This window comes from Cuculus canorus, chromosome 4, assembly GCF_017976375.1.
Source record: "Cuculus canorus isolate bCucCan1 chromosome 4, bCucCan1.pri, whole genome shotgun sequence".
In the NCBI taxonomy this organism is placed as follows: domain Eukaryota; kingdom Metazoa; phylum Chordata; class Aves; order Cuculiformes; family Cuculidae; genus Cuculus; species Cuculus canorus.
Window position 1 is genome coordinate 60,029,844 of NC_071404.1, and position 19,396 is coordinate 60,049,239.

The following is a 19,396-nucleotide window of genomic DNA, read 5'->3' on the forward strand; positions in this document are numbered from 1 at the left end:
CAGAGTTTAACAATACCAGCTCTTATAGCTAAAATTACACAGTACATCATGCCAAACTCCACTACTCAGACAGCCTTGGGAAAATGTTTGACCCAGCACATTAAAATCTGAAAGAGACACAGGACCAGAGTGATTTGTGTTCTGCAGCATATCTGGAGCTCGTGCTGCTCCTTGCTCTTTGGTCTCTTCCTTCCTTTGAGCACAGAAGGATTTTGGTGGTCCTTCTACTTGGATTCAGAGCTCCATTTGTCCCACACCCTGTCTTAGCCCTTTCTTTCAAAGGTTATGATAATCTCTGAACACTGCTGTTTACCATCTACTTTGCAGATGATATCTTTTATCTCATTTGCTAGGTTTTAGAATATCTTTCTGATCAATTTGTCCAACAAGCCACTTATATTTTATTTAGAGTAAAAGTTTGCCTGTACGTGTTCTTGCCTTTAACTAATACTTAGACTAACACCACGGCCTAGCAGTAACCACGGTGAGCCTGTATTACGGTCCATGTATTTTTCAAGAGGCTGACAAGGAACATCTGTCCAGGCAGGAAAAATGCTGTGGGAAAAGTGATGAGGATTAAGTTTTCTTCATTTTACATTATAATGACATTTCCAATCACTTGAGAACCACATGATTGCCTTTCATAGCTCCTGGGAATCTTGACTCAGTGAGTGAGAAATATACTCTGAAATAATGGTACTTGTTCTAGATTTTCTCCTTAAAAATGCACAGGACCCTGATGAATCAGTTTCTTTGCACAATCCCAATCATTGTGTAAGTATGCCCTCTGACACTGCCTGCATGCAAATACTTCACTCACTATTCTTAGCAAACCAAAGCTTTTAGGAGAAAAGACAGCAGGTAGTTGCAGTTTTCGGTAGCTCTCCTGGCCTGTGAGATCACTGCCATCTTGCTAGCTTTTTATTTAGTTTATTTTATCTCCTGATCCATGTGTGGTTTTTTCCTGTCTAATACCACCTACTTACTCAAACAATGACAACTACATTCCTCCCAACCTTGGGAAAACTAGTTCCTGAAACTAGAGAGAGGAAACATGTCAATAGTCATTCAAACAAAGTCTTCTCTCTTATACTTTAACAACATTAACTAACATACTTGATTCCTCAAGCAGGTCTGAGTCTTATGAACCTTATGAAACTTACGACGGATCATGCATCCTACCGGATTTTGGACAGTGTAACTGAAGCACGAAGGTGACCCTGGCTTCGTAAGAATATCTGGAACAAAAGGGCTTCTCCTTTCTCCTCTTGCTGTCAGGGGAATTGTGAGGGATAAGGCACTTTAAAACTTTATTGTCAAGAGGCTGAAATAGGGACATCAGGTTTTTGGAAAATCTAACCCCAGTTATTGCATCATGCTGGTACAAGAGGCGAGCTAAAAGCTAGCACTAAATTAGTATTTAAATCAGGTATAAAATTACAGAAAGGCAAGGTATAGTTTTTGATGTTTAATGATGAGAAACATCTGATTTGTACTTTTATTTCCTGTTTTTCAGACAGAAAGCTTAAATTACATACAAAGTTGTTATCCCATTATATGTTGCTGCTACTGCACATCTCCCATCAAGCAGTGCTGGTAGATCTGCGTTGCTAAAGCCACCAGACTGTGGAGAACATGTGCCTGAAACAGAATAATCTATATTAATTATTTTTACAAAAAATTATACTTAAGAAGCACATGTATTTATTATGAATTGTTATGTTTTCCTTTATCCATATATAATGAATTTATTACAGTTAGGCAATTTAGTACATTCTTGCTTTCAATTTTAATTGGATTCTTTTTAATGCCCATACTTAGCTCTCAAGCTGATGGGTTTGATATTCCCTTGAGACTTGTGTTTTTCTTCTTCCATTTTACACCTTTATGCCTCTTTCTTTGGTATGAACAGATTTAGTTATTCCAGGTGGTTATGAAGTTAAAAGGCAACTAATCTTTGCATGTAATAAGATAACTTACCATAAATGCTTGTCAAAAACATTGAATTAAAGTCAATATATTTTTGAACTTTGAAAGCTACTTTGATGTGAAAGATTTTTTCATTTTAGCTAAATGCAAAGTAATTTTTAAAAAACTAAGTCAGTTTTAAAGATGTGAAATTCTACTTTTTTTGTCTAAGAAGAAAAAATTATTGATACTAAGTTTCTAAAGATAATACTAGAGCAGTTTGAGACAGTTGTAAACACGTAGGTCAAAATTTTAAGGGGAACTAGAATTACTGTTAATGTGCTGAACCAATTATTTTTCAATTACAATTAGCAAATTGTGCTTAGAGATTATTAAAATGACTGCTTTTTCCTTTCAACTAAGAATTTTTAAATCTCTTGGAGTTTGTGAAATTTATAAATGCCAGATTCAATAGGTATTGAATAGAACAATAAATTATTCCATTGTTTCAATGCCTCCATATAGGTCTGAATATATGACCATACTGATAGTGATGGAAAATTATCCCCACATCCTCAACCAAACTTGGATGTTCCTGCTGAAGTCAGCAGGAGCTAGTTACCTAAATGTCTTGGAGAATGTGATCCTTAGTCACAAACCTGGTGTTTCTGTCAAGCAACACCAGGAAAATAACTGTTGTGCCTTGCTGGAGACTGGGCTTCCTTAGTTTTTTTCTGCAAGCACTTCAGGGAGAAACCTATCTCCAAAGAGCAATCTCGAGTATGCTGTTATGAGTCTAACTTCTAGTTAATGGTGATTTCTAGATTGCTCCTGGAGGTGTCTCGCTTCCCACCCCAGGAGACCAGTTTCTACAGTGTTGGTGTAAGCACTCCCCTGTGCTTACCTGAGAGAGTAAACACCATGAAGTCACAAGCCCTGAATGTTGTGGTGTGATCTTCCTCACTAGTGAACCCTCTTGAATGCTGCAAAACCTCAAGCAACAAACGCTTATGCTTTGTAGAAGCTCTGTTGATAGCAATGGGCTTCCTGGTGGAACAAGGCTCAGCAGCAGGAAGGGCATTATGTTTTGTCCCTCAAAGTCAGGGGTAACTTCAACTGTACCCCATTGTCAGAGCAAGTCTGTTTTGAATTTGTAAGCTCTTGTTGATGCTGTGTTTCTTCACTTTCTATAATCAATACTACAGCATTTCACAAAGCTGAAACTTTTAAGAGTTTAGGAGGTGACAGGCCTATTCAGCTTAGCTGTGTCGTTAATTGCAAATTAGTACAGCTATAAGGTTCAGCATTCAAACACATAGTTCATGAAAACTAGAAGTTAAGGTTCCTGCACTGATCTCAAATCAATCCTACTGCTCAGATTATGCACATTGAAGCGTATATTTAATTGCAAAACAAGCTGTTGAAATAGCATCTGCACAGCATGGCCGACTTTTCAGCACAGAACTGTCCCTTTCTCTTTGACAGGAGAGCCTGGATTGAGGGGAGTAGACATGAGGAAGAAGGATGCAGAGATGCATGAGGCTAGGGGTCACAACTGACGTCTGGTTCTCACCCACCTTTAAACCACTAAGAAATGTTCTCTATACATTTCTCTACACCTCTGTCAAAAGGTTATGTCCTCCCCCTTGTTTAGACACGAAGCAGTTCAGACAAACAAACAAGTCTCTTTCAACAAAATGCCTGAGAGATGCATTTTGAGACATGAGTTTTATGTCCTTGGTCTTGAGGCTGCAACTTAAGTCTGCCTAAGCATTTCAATACATGACCTCTACTGGGGCCTGAGCTCACCAGCCATGCTGCTTGAATCTAAACGACAGATTGACTTTTGCTACTAATTTAAATCATGTCAGAAAAAGGTAAAGAGTTAAGGCTCTGACATCATCTAGGAGTGATGCTATTATGAGAACCCCAACTTTATCCCACTCTTTCATGTCTATTTACTACTACTGCTTTCTTTGTCTTCCAGTGTTACAACTCAATCTGGACAGTGCAGGGGATGCTGGGGTAGACCCTGGGCCTCCTCATAAAATTTACGAGTGCTGTTCCCTCTGGGCTAATGAAGACGAAATGACGCCAAGCCATTGATTTAAAAAAGAATTTATTTTTACAGGCAATCTGAGGAATTAGATAGGCATTGGCTTGCTAAATCTGTGGTAAAGGAAAAAGAAAGAAAAGAAAGAAAGAAAGAAAGAAAGAAAGAAAGAAAGAAAGAAAGAAAGAAAGAAAGAAAGAAAGAAAGAAAGAAAGGAAGGAAGGAAGGAAGGAAGGAAGGAAGGAAGGAAGGAAGGAAGGAAGGAAGGAAGGAAGGAAGGAAGGAGAGATAAAATGTAGGAAGTTCACCACCCGGGTTCCAGCACCGCCTCTAGAGTCCCAGGCTGGTGGGTGCACCAGTCCTATCTTCAGAGTGTGATTTATAGATTAGAATCCCTGGTGCACTAGCACAGTGCCACTTCTGTAAAGTTCTGGAACTGAGTTTAGGGTTTTTAGAAGCGCTCTGAGGTATTCTTCTGCCCTTGCTCTCCCTACCTGCAGGATACCTGCAGATTACAAGTCTTATGAGGAGCGGCTGAGAGAGCTGGGGTTGTTTAGCCTTGAGAAGAGGAGGCTGAGGGGAGACCTTATTACTCTCTACAACTACCTGAAAGGAGGTTGTGGAGAGGAGGGAGCTGGCCTCTTCTCCCAAGTGACAGGGGACAGGACTAGAGGGAATGGCCTGAAGCTCCGTCAGGGGAGGTTCAGGTTGGATATCAGAAAAAAATTCTTCAGAGTAAGAGTCATTGGGTACTGGAACAGGCTGCCCAGGGAGGTGGTCGAGTCGCCTTCCCTGGAGGTGTTTAAGGAACGGGTGGATGAAGTACTTAGGGACATGGTTTAGGGAGTGTTAGGAATGGTTGGACTCGATGATCCAATGGGTCCTTTCCAACCTTGTGATTCTGTGATTCTGTGATTCTGTGATTCTGTGATTGCAGTATGAGTGCTCTCCACATGCATGTGCAGCTGGGCTGTTTGCAAGTGCACTAAGCTGACGCAGGAGGACACACTGTCCAGCAAGTGATTTACCTCCTCCCTGCTACTAGAAAACAAGTGGTTTAAGGCATACCATTTCAGTTGCAGAACCAGTCTCTTGCATTCAGTCCTGGAGCTTCCTCCAAACTTTAAGCATGGTAAGTCCTGAATATAAACAAGAAATACAATGTTTTGTTTTGTTTACCAAAAGCTGACACTTTTTTGGGGGAATGGGGGAAATTCACAAAGCGTCAGCCAACTTCCACTGCCCCCCAGAAGACTCTGTGTTTTGCTTGAATGTTTTGCAAAAGTCTACTAGGCTTTTGACTCATACCAAGGATTTTGTGGGCTTACTTGTGCTCTTCTTTATCTCTGTATAATCCTACTGTTGTAAGGAAGGCAAGATTTGTCTTGCAAAGGTACTGTTTCTACTGATAAAGCCTGCCAGGAAGAAAGTCTTGACTGACTGCAAGTATCCCATGAAACACAATGTGGCAATGAGTGACATTCAGTTAAACCCCCACTTTTACTGTTACCTTTCCCCAAGGTTGGCTTGACCTTTATGTCTCTCTATTCTGGGCATCCCAGAAGGGTAAAACACACGCACACATTCACACTGACAGCCTCCAATTTTGTGAAGGCTTGAGTGCTACATCAACAAGAGTATTCACAAGGCATTTAGTGCTTGCAGTACTTGAGCTGTATAGGACAAGCAGAAAAAACCCCAAACCAGATAAACCCATAGTGCACTATTACCCAAGAGGTGGTGATGTCAGCTTGTTTAGCTTCTTGCTTTCATAAGTGGACATTTCCACCCCTTGAAAACTGGGTCAATGGTTTTCTGCATTGCATATTCCCCGCTGTTTTTATAAAGATGGTATTTAATATTTGAGTCTGATTTCTGACTTATTCAGGCTTTACTTTAAGCTACATCAATCCAAGAACTGATCTTGTTTGACAAATTCCTATTTAGTTTCAACATCACTGGAACAGAGCTTTCCTTGAAAATTATTTTACATTATGAAACATTAAAAAAATCTGTGAATAAGAATTGATATACACATACCACATGTTACCAAAACAAAGTCTCAAATTATTATACAGGCAAGTAGCTCTAAATCTAGTTTTGCGAAGTATTTTTAGGTGTGTTCCCTCCCCGCAATGCCAAAATGCCATAAATTCCTGTAGAAAGGATATATATTTTCTCTCTGGTTTTCAGCTGATTGACTTACAACAGATAAAACCAGTGAATAATCTGTGATTAAGCCTGCTAGTTGACAATTTAAAGTTAAATTTAACATATTTAACTTTCAATTTCTACTTATGTTTAGAAATTTTCTGTTTGGTTACCCAAGTAGATACAACTATACTACACTTTTGCTATCAAAGCTGCAGCCAAGGTTCATATTTCTAGTGTCAAATGAGGCTCAATGTAGGCTGAAGTTGTGTGTACTCTTAAATTTGAAAGCAAATTTGTTTTGCTCTTGGCCTATTAAGAGATTGTTTTCACTACTTCAATACTGTCTGGGAAAGCACATACATTTGCATGGATGTAAATATAATTTCACATTTCCATGCATGTTTTCCAAAAACAGGATTTGCAGGTTTGCCGCATAACTGTGACTATATTCTCTGTGATTTGGCTGCTCAGCTATGATGGCCTCTCTGGACAGCACTTCCAGTTTTGTGTGTCTAAGGCAGAAGTGGAAGAGCTGTGACACCTTCCATGTTTCTAGAGGCTGGTGAGGGTAGCCACAACCCCATCACAAAGTAGAGGAGTGTTCACTAACATCATACAGCCTGAACAAGGAGAGTAGAAAATAGCCTTGTGCAACTTGGATTGGATTATGCAGGATGCCTTGTTACTGTCCTCGCCCTTCTTTGCTTCAAGTCATAAAAGAGGATGCACTGGGAAGTCAAAATTATTAATTTTATAGAGGGGTCCACTGCTTCTCACACCCAGCTTAAGCTCTGAAGAGATTCAAAGAGTTAGAAAATCAGGTAACCCAAAACTCTTAAAAGAAACTGCGTATTTGTTGAGTGATCACCCTACTCAACTTATTGATGCATGCTACTCCAGCAAGAGGCTGAGATGATTACACAGAATGTCAAACTGGAAAAAGCAAACTAAAACAAACCCAAGGCCCAGAATTTTAAAAACAATTGAGAACTTTCTTCTTGAGAGCACAAATCCATGCCTAATGAATGAGGGAAATTTTCCTAGGTACAAATTAAATAAAAATAGCATTCGCATACAAAGAGATGGGAAATGCATTTCAGTAGGTCACTTTTTGAAGACAGAAGATGGATGTTAAATGGGGAATAAACAAATACTTGAGCAAAGCAACATATTGAAGGCTTCACAACAACCCAGACAGTAAAACCCCTCAAGCCCCTCGAGAAGGTATTTATAGACAATTTAGGCAAGAACATTTTCTGTTTTGCATTCAAGTTCAACAGCAGCATTCCATAAATAGGCTGCACACACAAAGGAAAGCATTGCTGAAGCCTAAAGATAGAAAGGTGTTCCTTCAGAGTCGCAGATTTATCATTAGCTCAATTATAGGAAAGTTTATTTGGGTTACTTGCAGTGACAGAGAGGCAACAAAGGCAAATTACTTGATGTTCAATGCCTCCACAGGACTCACGTGCGTTCCCCACTTCAATTCTCTACTTTATGCCATGTTTATTGGAATTTAAAAAGCAGATGCTGTTAAAGAGGAATTGATACTAGTTTTTGGGGTTTTTTTGTTAGGAAATTTTGTATCAAAAAATAGTTCCAGATTAAGGCAAAAAGAAGCAATCATATAAGCTCAACAGGTTGTATCCTCCTTTCAGTTCTAGCAGTAATAATGTGACACACAATAGTTAATTCAATTAAATTCTCTTTTGCTCAGAGAAGAATAAATGTTGGCCCAGATATCCATAGCACCTCTATGGAGTAATGCATATTTTCTCACCAAAGCATTACACTGATAATTACATTATGGTGGGTTGACCTTGACTGGCTGCCAGGTGCCCACCAAGCCCCTCTATCACTCTCCATCCTCAGCTGAATAGGTGGAGAAAATACCACAAAAACATAGGCTGAGATAAGAACAGGGAGACTGTCATGGGCAAAACAGACTCGACTAGAGGAAATTAATTTCGCCAGGGCCACTGATGAGTTCAGCTTTAGCCAGCACTGGCTCTGTCTTGGAGATGGCTGGAACTGGCTTTGCCCGACAAGAGGGCAGGTCCTAATGTCTTCTCATAGCAGACACCCCTGCTGCCTCCCGCTACCAAAACCTCTCCAAAAAAACCCAATACATTCATGAAAATCCAGTTGTTCTTAATTGAAAAAATTTCCAACTTGAATTACAAATTATTTGGACTTCTTCTGGTACTTGATTTTTAAAATGTCTAACAACGTTTTTACTGGGGAGGGTACGGGCACCCCAGGGATCAGCTTGGGCATTTTCCAAGGTATGTCCTGAAAAGTAGCTGTGTAAGAGTCAGGTAGGGCCTTGATGGCAGCAAACTGAGGTGTCTGATGGGTCTGTTGCTACAGGTAGTTTGCTGGTGTGTGAAAGACTTTAGGTTTAAGTCCTTAATCTTCCACAAGCACACCCATGTGACCTCAGGCAAGTTTTTGTGTTGTAGCTGTGCATCTAGAATATGGGACACATAGCACTTCTCTGCTTGATACTGGTGCACTGAGAATCACTGTATTAAACATCAGGCAAGCTGACTCTATAGTAAAAGGGGACCTAAATATAGACTACAACTGCTGAAGGTAAGAAAGACTTTCCCTCTACCATGTTTCCTCTCTAATGCAAGAGTTAGAGCAAGATTTTAGCTGACATGTATTCTAGAAGACAGAGCACAGGAAGGAGGACAATTTGTGTGGCAGAGATGATACAGCAGATGGTGGCATCAGACAAAAAGGTGTTATTGTCTCAGTGATTTTTCTCCAGATCCAAACTCTTTACAAAAATCTTTATATATGCATGTATCAGAATGTTAGATAAGAAATACAAAAGAATGGAGAATACTGCAAAACAGATGAATTAATTGAAAGGCAACAAATAGTGATTAAAGCATAGTATAAGCAAATGTGTGCTCTATTAAAGCAGATTGCTAAACAGTGAGCTGAAAACTAGGCTTTGTTAATAAGTTATTGGGAGAAGGTCTATAAAAAGTCTTCCACATGGGATTCTTGAGTGTGCGCATTGGAACCTGTGTGCCTTCATACATATATTAGTGCTGAAAAACATATATTAGTCTTGAAAATTGAGCGTGTATTTTTGTTTATTTCTTGGTAATCATTAAAATCTGAGATATGCAAGAAAATGAGAATCAAAGTGCCTAAATTTGCTCTCTGATGTTACTTATAGCAACTAGCTTCATTTCTCTCCATCACACTCCACAAAGCTGTAAAACAGCCATGTGGATCTCTCTTGCAAGAAAAACCGTGAGTCCAAGTTAAATAGCCATGTACTTTGTGGGAAAGGGTACTTTGCTCATACCAGACTAAATGTTCTTAAAACAGAGCCCGCCTAATTTAAGGCTTCCTTCATTTTCTCATGGGAAGTTGAATGTGACAGCTTGCCTTTCTCTGAAGTCAGCAGAAGGTTTGCTATGCATTTTGGTGATGTTAGGGTTATGGCTGTAATGTACCTGAATTATTATTCTTCACTGCTCATTCAGATAATGCTGAGTGCAAACTTGAGTCTTATAAACTCCAGAGATGAAAAGCTAAGAAAAAATTACTGACATTGTAACCCCATTATACAGAGGAGCCACTAGCCCTTGGAGAGGACACACTCCCTGCGAGGAAAACCGGATGCAAGTATCAGCAGCTGCCCTCTAGCTTCTTTTACACAGGAAGCCTGTAAGAAGGCTGAACAGCAAACATCCCAACTATAATCCACAACTGCCACCAATCCCAGTGCTCCCCCTTTTGCTGCAGTCTTAACTAAACTATCATCACAATGTTAAAGTAATGCTTCATGGGCATTTTCTGGAGTCTGGATGAAGTGGAAAGGGAGAAAACTAAAGACATCGCAGACACGTATGTTGGTATCTAATTCTTCCATAATGGTGAAATAGATGAAGGGATGGAGAATGGGAGGATTAACGTTTTTCATGATGTATTAGTTGCCTGACGTGTTTTCTTAGGGGGTCACTGTCAAGCTTGAAATCATTGCTTTGAACCTTTGTGTGCTTAACAAGGAAGAGTTGTATCAGCCCAGAGAGAGAGGAACCATGAACTTTGATCTCAGCAGTGCGACAGGGGCAGTTTCCCTCATGAGCACCACATCCAAGATGTTTTTCCCTGGGAGAGGTGAGTGTACACATGGCAGTGGTCACCTCCCTGACTCTTCTCTACCTCTGCCACTAGAAAGGCTATGCATGCATACACATGTGTATGAGACAGCTTGATCCTCCCAGTCCAAATGACTGAAGATCAGAATGAAAACTGAGTTTTATGTCTTTTTCCCTTGGCTGCATTTCTCCCCCTGCTGCTTTTAAGTTCCTTATTTTTTTCTGCCTTGATGCAAAGAATTTGTGTGCAAGCACCTCATTACCAGCCAAAGCCTAAATTACATGATTTGCTGTTTTCCTACCCCAGTGGCTTCTTCTATGCTATTTTTTTTTTTCACTTTGAAGATTCAAGATTCACAAAGCTATTTTCATGATCCCAAGGTTTTTCTAACTGAACATATAACAAGTATCTGCTATTATGCTCCTAGGAACATTTCCGATTTCTGCTAAAGGACCAACATCTGAAGAAAGCAGGCAACCCAGTGATGCTTAATTAACTTTCTAGTTTGTGTTTTGCATGTAGTGAAATTCCCTGTTGCAGAACTCCCCAGCTTTCATCTGCTGCACCTGTGACACCATACACCAGACACAGCTTGAATGCCAGGGCAGCAAACCACATACAGCATGAAGAAAATAGCCAGCTCCTGCGACTGTAAAGGGTAGGGCTCAACTATGCATTTAACACCACATGCCCTGAAAAATCCCTTGTGAGTACACCACAGAGAAAGGAAAGTTTCCGAAGGATCATCATTCATCTTCAGACTCTGGTTAAGGTAATGACTGGTACTCTGACTGCTACCGTGATTATATTATTTTTATTTTACTTCTCAGATTATAATTAATAACTGTACATTTTCTGGGCAGTAGCTGTATAGAGCTTTTAAACATCTAAAACACCATAGCTGGTGGTGCTATATCAAGGGTGCTCGCATAACTATCTCACCCAGGATCACGCTTGCGACAACTCAGACTTGAAGTGGCTGCAAATAAAAGCACCAGCAGAGAAGCAAAACCAAAAAGCAAACCCACTCCCATTCATAGGAATAAAAGTATTTTCCGTCATATACTTCTGAAAAAGCTGAAGCGATCCTTTATGGAATGCAAAGAATACATCTTTGAAGAGCTATAAATGCACATGTATATTTGCTTTCAGTCTGTGTAACAGTGGCAGACGAACCATCGTGAAGAGCTATCTGCTGTTAAACCCCACTCCTGTAAAACATCAGAACCACCCTATGTGGCTATGTGGAGCCTTTTAATTCATACTGTTGCAATATCCTGTTGCTCAAAAGAAAGCCACTGAAGGGAATATGACTGCTGGAGGAATAACACATGCTTTTTTTTCAATTACTACATTGAGCAAAAAAAAATCATTGCATTAAAGAAAGCAAGAAGATAAAAACTAATAACATGAAGCACAAACTGGAAGATTTTCAACAAAACCTTTCTTTATCAAAAGATAAGGCTTAGCTAAATTCTGAATACACTTTGGAAACATGACAATCCTGGCAATATTTTTTTCAGAGGCTCGTTAACTCTTCAGTAATTTTTGGAATTAAAATAGTCTGGATTTTTTCCATACTCTGTTGCAATTGATTTCAAAAGTTGATTCGGCCTGTGTAACTTGTTTATAAGCATGCCTCTGATATGAAATGCTCCTGAATTATTGTTGTTGAATACAAATAGAAACATAGCCTGCCTTCTCTATGTGCTGTTCTGTTAGCTATTCTGGTCCAGTGCGTTGCACCTTGTATATGTATTTAGGCTGAAATAAAACAAATTAGTAGCAAAAGCCAACAATTAGTTCACTGATTAATTAGCTTGTTTACTAAAGCATGTGGAGGATGAAGGAGCTCCTGTTGAAATCACTCTGGAGTTAAAGAGGAGCAAGTCAGAGCAGAGGCTGTCCCCTGAGGGCTAATCCAAAGATGCCTGGACATAATGGGAGGCTTTAAAATTTTATTCCATATTTGTTGTGAATGGGATTTTTAATTATACCTTTTCTGTCACTCAGTGAAAAAGAAACTCTTTGAAAGACATTAAAAAATTGTTCCCTCCTTGCTGCTTCAAATAAATTAAAGTCTGACATTTTTGGATGAATTTTCATTTCAGTGAAAATTGTTTCTTTAAATTAAAGCCATGACAGTGATGCAAAGTAACAAAAATTATTTGGCTTATTCAATGTCTTGGCATAAAATATGCAACAGTTTTTCAGTTCATTGTGAAGTACATTTTTTAGGGAGAAGTATGGTCTTTGTTTATCTAATTGTTTCTAAGTTCCAAGAAAAAAGAAAAGAAAATCAAATTGAAGTTGGAGATTTACCTAAATGCAATAACATTAATGATTTTGCCATTACTGTAACAGGAAGGGATATGTGTTGGTGTGGCTAGGTTGCTTTACAGGAAAACCTGATGCTATCTTTACTTTTCCTATCTAACAAATACATGAAGTAACATTCTGCATATGTATCTACTGGCTTGTATAAACTTGAACAAACTAATTAGGTAAACCCCCCTAGATGGGCTTACACAGTCATAACTAAGCTGGTGAAAGGCAAGTGTGCACTAACTGTAATCAGGAAATGATGTGTTGTCTTCAACACTGACATTTTTGCTTTTTCTGTTCTACTTTATACTTAGGTTGTCTGTTTTAGTGTGAGCAGTGTAGTCTACTGATACTAATCCCACCTGAGTGAGCAAGCCCAGCTTCCACACAGAAGAAGCTTTCAGCTGCCCTCCCCTCCGGGGCTTCAACATAGCAAACCCCTTGGCCAGCAGGCAGATATAAATGCAACAGGGTGGAAACTGTCCTTAGGATCAGAATTAAGTGTGCTTCAGCTGCTCATGAAACCATACACGCTGTCTGCTTTCTAGGGAAAACAGGATGCCATCGATGTGAATCAGACCCAAATCTGTCAAATGGTAGTTATTATTATGTGTAACTTAAATTAATTACTTTATTAATTACCACATTTTAGTTATTTCTATATAATAATTACTGTATAATTAAGTCAAATAATGTATTAACACTATTATGTATTAAAATTTTTATATTTCATTTAAATAAATTACTGCATATTATTTTTGTAAACAGGTATTAAGAAAAGATTTTTAAGCACTGGACCCCACCAGCTGATGCTCTGTCTGGCTTGATCTGCACCATCTGTGCAGGACTTGGTAGGCTGAAGAATGTTCCTTTCCTCGGCACTGTGTCCGGGTGGCTTAATGGCACAATAAACCACACTGACCCATATGCATGGTTGAGGAGAAACAGTTAAGGATTGCTTGGATTTGGGGAAGGCTTTCTGAGCGGTTCTGCAAACGCACAGCATCCACAGGCACCAGACAGACCGTGCTCCCTCTACTCCCTCTGCTGGGCAACGCATTTGAGCATCTGAAAATAATCAGTCCAAACTTGGCCTCATTGCAAAGCAGTCACTAGAAGCACACATTAAAATCACCTTGTTTTAAATTCAAAGGAAAGTTTCCCAGAACATTTCTGGTGATAAGAAACCTGCCCACTGCCAGCACACATGCACAGTGAACTGCTTTCGAGTTTTCAGCATGCAGGGAAAGGAGATCACTGAGCCAACCACCTCCAAGAACACCTACTACTCAGATTTTATTTCCATGGATCTAGGGTTAACTCTAAGTCTTCCTGCTATCCTCATTAGTAGGAGGATGCAATATGCAGCCCATTCTGTTTGTGCAGGGGATGTAATAGAGTTTAGGCAGCAAAACTGCCTGAGAAACTGAGGAAAAAGAGGTTGAATGAGGGAAGCGGAGGAGTCCCTCTCTTCCCCACCAAATTTCTTCCCTCTGCTATGGCCAGCAACAGGACTCAGAAAGTTACTTTCGAAAACCTCAATCTGCCCAGTAACATCAGGGACAAGGGGGAGATGGTAAAGACAATCTACCTTAAAAATAAATGCAAATGTAAGATGGTAAGGAGGCACTTAATTTCTTCCCATTATGGCTTAAACAGTGCTACTTAGAATGAAAGTAATACTTTATATTGTCTCATAATCTGGCAAGTGTATAGTTAAACTTTGCAGCATCTCTGATAGGCAGGAAGCTATTACAACTCAGGGATTACAGAAAAAATCACCGAGGCAGGGATTTTAAGAAGTGGATGCTATGATTTCAGCCATCTTCATGTGCTGCAAACTGTCCTAAAACCAGGTGATGGCTTATTGTACCTTTATTTATAAAGGCCACAATATTTTCCTTAAATGTTAAGAACACATAGCAGTAGGTGTCCAGCAGTTTAGGATGTGGTGTTATTACAAACACTCACAGCTTTTTAAAACCAGGTATCTAAAGTTAAAGCAAGGCCAACAGTATTAAGTCAAAGCCTTGCAACCTCCCTATAACCCATCTCCCTGCTCAAGCATTGCGGTCCATCTGCTCCGTCACAGATTAATTGGAGGCATACAGTTGCCTGGGAAAAACATGAAACATCCAGGGTAAGGTGACATCTCCAACTCAGAAGTTCTTTTCTGAGCTTCTGTATGGGTCTTTGGTGCTCTGCTAGCCTTGAAGTTAGACAGGGACTACCACAAATTACTCTCCTCATGTTGCTTTCCACGCAAGTCACTAGTAAGTTAGTGATCCATTTGGGGCCTCCAAGCTATGGTTTGTACAAGGATTAAACTGAATGATTTTTAAGTTGCATGCTTGTCATCACTAACAGTTTCTGCCGTGCAGTAGACCAGGATACACACAGTAATCTGTGTATTCAAGCCTCAGTTTTGGAGGAAGGGATGCAGCAGGAGCATGGACTGGCCGGAGGCCACTGGGACTTCCGTAAAAGCCAGCTCTGACCTTGCAGCTGTTCCTCTTGACCACCACCCTGCTCTCTTTATAGAGTCAGAGTCAGCCCCAACTCCTATTTTAATAATTATGTGTAGGATATACAACAAAGGGTATTATTGTTGCTACTATTATAAGAACTCTTGTTATAACCAAATGATACAATCAAAATGACTGCTTAAAACCAGATGGAGACACTGAAGAGGAGAATCAGTCCAGGGGCTAGAAATGGGTAGAAATTGGAACAGCAAAGAAAACACTGTGAATCTCAGCAGCAAAGTTACAGCATCACTTAGGTGGGAGGAGTCGAGGTGCTAGATGAGTGGAAGGGGATGGAGAGAGGTGCATTATCCCTGAGCGTCCCAGCAGGGCATGATTCCCCATGATATGGTGGAGTACAGGCACTGCTCCTCCCAGTGCCACTGCCCCTCTACCATCAAACCAGTTCCTCATCACCTTTTGTCTGCGTCATGTGTGTCCAGTGGGCTTTGCACTCTTGCTGTAGGGTTGGTTTTTTTTTCAAGAGGAGTTCTGCTTCAAAATGGGACCCAGTGCTAGTCTCTCCCAGAAAGACCGTGGGAGGTGGGTATCCATTCTCCCTTTTCACTTCAGGAATACTGCTCCTTGAGACCTCAGGGGGGTCAGGGAGGGCTCCTATAAAGAACTCCTCCTGAGACTTACCCTAATATATAACTGTACTCCTTCACTGCCCTTCTCCCATTCAATTGAACCCCTCTAATCTTGCCACACAAGAAAAAAAGGTAACGCTTTTAATCATTGTGATGGTTGTGGCACAGTGTGATTATAAGATAGGATGCATATGTCACTGATATTGTAGAAGACCTGCATATATCTCACGAACAAGATGACACCAATAAGATTATAAGTAAGAAAATGTTGTCTTTGAAAGCCTCACTCTCCCCTTCCAATAATTCAGTGAAACTCCAGGCTGTATGTACACGGTGATGATAGACAAAATTCCTTGTGCCACAGGAGTGGATGAAGGCAAGCTGTACAGACAATTCAAGTGGCTGCACAGTCTCATAGAAAGAAATGGTTTGCAATTTACCTGATGTACAAGAAACTGGAGACAGCGCATGTGATGTACAAGATGTTTGAAAGGTTGATAAAGCTACAGTATTCTGAGCAGGTTTTGTCTAAAACAAATGATTACAAGCAGGTTTTAATGAGCTATTTAAGCTTATCAGTATTTTCTTTTTTTTAATGCACATAAGAAGCAAGAGATAAACATGAAATAATCTTAAAAAGAAAATAACAGTATGAAAGGGAAAATAAATTAAAGACAAATAAATTGTGTAGCAAAAATAATAGCTACAACAAAGTGATTCCCACACAACAGATATAGTATGTGGTGCATTTTGTCTCTTTGTACTTGTAGGCTATCTGTCAGTAGATCATGACATCTTCAGAGTTAATAACACTTAGAAATCCTTCAGTGAATTATGATCACCTTCAAAGCTTCATAAGTTGGCCGCTTTTTAGTCTGTGCATGGAAGATATTTATTCTTTCAATTGTAGCCCAAGAGAGCCCAAAACGCGAGTGCGATGCGTTTTATTTGAATTGCATGCTGTAAGCATATGCTGTAAGCATTTGTTGTATTGTCTATGGGCTCTGCAGTTGCCCAGGCCTGGTCTGATGCTTCTTCATCTGACAGCAGAATAGCTTTGGTACCCCAGAAAATATAAGCTTCATCTGGACCTTTTCATATAGCCATATTATTTCTGATTGGCTCCCCTGTGCTGTAGCCCTGATGTCTGACAATGTGTTGACTGATCCCCAAATCACCTTCACTTAGTAATTTCTAGTGAAACTGATTGCCTCTCTCCACAGACTCTGAAGGAAACTAAAAGCTTGGAAAATTGTGCCCTGTAACAATTCTGCTTTAGAGGAGTCAAAAAGATCCAGATATTTGGGGGATTAAGGGAACTCAGATGAACTGCATGTTTACCTAGCCTTTCTTTCAACAGTAAAATATATTAATTAAAAAAAAATCAGATAATTGTTATCATTAACCACATTTGAAGAAATACTTAAAAGGAAGTGGTTTAAACACTTACAGACATTATACAAAAACGTTCTCCTATGTCTAGCATGATAATCAAATAAAACTTCCCATAACTTCAGTGAAAGCTAGTCACAGGGCAGACTGAATGCATCCCTTGATACAGCATAAGATGCAATTACAGCACACAGTAAAACTGGTAGAGATGAAAAACAAATATTTTTCTCCCTCCAATACAACTTGAATACAAGAAGCTGTGGTGTATTTCTATTCTCTAGATATAATAATTTAAGAATCCACTGTGAAATGTTGTCAAAAAGACGTTTTTTCCCACCAGATCCAGTAAAATGTGTTACAATTAGTATTTGGTGCCTTTCCACAGAAACACGTGGATTCTTTTTCAGTGATTCATCATAAGTAACAACCTAAAAAGACAGTGCTTTAGTTCCCAGTATCATAACAGTCTTGAGCTGTCTGTTGCCTAATTGATCACTGATCTTATAATCATTCTTGCTGTCAAACATGCTCTGCTCCATTGATTTCAACACAGTTTTGCTAGGGTACAAAAATCTGGGTTAATAGCCTAAGCTGCAGGATTAATTTATAGGACTCTCATATGTAGGCTGTTGAAAAACACCAATTATTTTTCATAGGAATTTTTTTGCATCTGAAAAAATGACAGTGAAAACAGCCTTCTTGTTACCAATCAAACTGGAAAAATGAAAAGTCTGGCCAAAGCAATAAAAAAGTGCATTTTCCCCATTTTGTTTTTCTGTAAGACTTTTTACCTCTCAAAACAAGGAAATAATGATGTCCTTCCTATGAAAGCTCATTTCACACAGTGAGTGTTGTTTTGAGTAAAAGGATACCAATTAGCTCTCTCAAATAGGCCATTAGACTGCTTTAGGGCACAAATGGTCTGGACAGTGGTTACATGCAGCAATGGAACAGGTAATCCCTTTAGCTCTGCATTTACTCAACCACAGTGCTATAACTATGGAAAGCCCTTAAGGAAAGCAGTATTTCTTAAAATGCCTCTCTCATGTCATGCAAGTTTTTGTTGGAGGTCTCCCCTTAAAACCTGCTCGGGCCCTTTCTTGCTTGGGTTGCAGGTTTAGGAGAGATTATAGCCAGTGCTTGCTGCAATTTGCTCAGCAGACTATCAGGCTCAAAGTAATTCTTTCAGTGACACTCTCAAACCTTTGAGATCAAAGGTGCTGACTGAAGTTGATTTTCACATCAAGATTACAACATTATTTGATTTCATAGTAGTGTAGTCCTCAGAGAAGACATGAGTTGATTATGTAGTAATTTCAGGAGTGCCTCAAATCTCCTGGGTAGAGATGAATTCCATGAAATCAGTTTTAAAGAAAGGACAATAGACCCTACAGGCGTCTTTTGTTGTTCTTGGTTTTGCTGTTTGGTTTTTTTTTTTTTTAAGGAAAACTGCAAATCCTATTAATATGCTTTGCATATAATTGAGTCTGACAGTCTGTGGCTTAAATAAGCTCTCTGCTGGGGGGCAGGGAAATTCTAGAAGCTGGCTGAGGACTAGATATTGGATCACAGACCTTGCACTTTCATTTGAAAGGTACACTACAAAAACAGAGGCAACAAGCGGTTTATGAGACTCCAGGGAGTTCCATACAAGTCTACAGACAACTTCATGCCACTGTATGTGGTATAAGAAACAGGTGAAAGATTACAAATGAAGAAGACCAAATGTGGGACTCTGAGTTGTTTGAGAACTAGATCACAACCTAGAAAGCTATGTACTATCCCAGACAGTGTTAGCTCAACTTGAAGACCAGCAAAGGAAAAGGCTAGCAATGAAAACTTCCATGCCAAAAACTACTGTGTGGTATGGCAAAAATTACTGATACCTGCCTTGCATGGTAAGACTTTTCTCCCCAGAAGAATGGAAATAAGATTTCCCCAGTCTGTTGTTGTGCAAGGATGTGAGCCTGACTTTCTCCACAGAAAAAGGTGAGTAAGACAAAAAGAACATCAGGCCTACAAACAGACTTTGTTTACGGATCTACAGATCTCCCTTTGGGCAGGCAGTCATGGAGCAATACCTTCCATTAGCAAAGGCATTACTGTTCACAAATATGTATATTATATCTTGTTTATAAATGGTATTTAGAAATAATTGTTAAAAAAAAGTACTTAGTCAATTTCTACATCATTTCTGAAGTTCTTTTTGACAAGTCATGGCAGTGTGGTTCCCACTGACTGGAAAAGGAGAAACACAATTTCCATTTTTAAAAAGGGGTACAAGGAAGACCTAGGGAATTACAGACTGGTCAGTCTCAACT